The sequence below is a fragment of the Belonocnema kinseyi genome, chromosome 1, assembly GCF_010883055.1.
Source record: "Belonocnema kinseyi isolate 2016_QV_RU_SX_M_011 chromosome 1, B_treatae_v1, whole genome shotgun sequence".
NCBI classification, from domain to species: domain Eukaryota; kingdom Metazoa; phylum Arthropoda; class Insecta; order Hymenoptera; family Cynipidae; genus Belonocnema; species Belonocnema kinseyi.
This window is the reverse complement of record NC_046657.1, coordinates 159,038,096-159,039,159: the sequence shown is the minus strand read 5'-3', so window position 1 is coordinate 159,039,159 and position 1,064 is coordinate 159,038,096. Positions and strand designations below refer to the sequence as shown.

Sequence of the window (1,064 nt, the reverse complement as noted above, 5' to 3'; positions counted from 1 at the left end):
CATGACACGGTTGCTGTGCATTTATACCAAAGGTTAATTGTTGACTATCTTAAGAAGCGTTTCAATCCTAAGAAATTTCATTATGTCACAGATGGATCACCATAGCATTTTAAGAACAAATACAACTTTGCGAACCTTCTGCGCCATGAAAAAGATTTTGGCATCCCGGAAGACTGGACTTTCCATCCAACTGCCCATGGAAAAGGACCATGCGATGGAATCGGAGGTAATCTGAAGCGTCTTGCTGCAAGAGCCAGCTTGCAACGTTCAGCTGAGAATCAGATCTTAACAGCTTACGAGTTATTTGAATGGGGCAGAGAAAACTTGAAGGAAACTGTCGTATTTTTCAGTAGCAAAGAAGAGCATGCAGCGATGACAATAAAATCAGCAGATCGAGTTAGTAAGGCTGTGACGATACCAGGTGCACTCAAATATCATTCATTCGCTCCAAACGCAAAGGGACAGCTGGATCTGAAACGATTTTCCTATGAGGAGAAAATTGAGGTTTTCCCGAAGCCTAAGCGTAATCGAAAGCAGAATAGTACTCCAAGAAAGTGGAAAGCTGGTACGAAGAAGAGGCGAACAGCATAAAGAGGTTGTGTAGTGAGAGGCAAGGGGACTCACAAAAATCAAGCACCCCATAAAGTGAGAGGCGAGGGGACTCACTAAAATTAAGCACCCCGAATCATCTTGCAGATAAAAGGAGTCTAAAATCGCACTGTCACCTCCACGTCGTAGACTCTGGAAACTATAACTTGATAGGATGTAGGCTGACGACAGGCGTTAATTCCTAATTTATTAGTACTTTATTTACTCAAACACTTTATACGTGAGAAGTTGGTTGAATCATGTATTTGTTTTGAAAAATTTCAAGAGCAATAACCAAGTATTGTCGGATAATAAATTATAATAGTGAGGAATCATTTATCTTCAGAAAAATACTGTTTATTTTTAAGAAAGTGCTTTTTACTTAATATTTTTACATAATAACTTTAAAAATTTTTAACTTCTTCAAACTTACTGGTTAACATTACTGAATAGTTTTTTCCGATGACTTCATGCAA

General features: G+C 38.4%; 1 protein-coding gene across 1 annotated transcript in view; it reads right to left on the bottom strand.

Annotated features, from left to right (window-relative positions):
- Positions 1 to 1,064, bottom strand: part of LOC117171975 — a 14,506-nt gene that overhangs the window by 5,993 nt on the left and 7,449 nt on the right. The gene's annotated exons all lie outside the window — the stretch shown is intronic.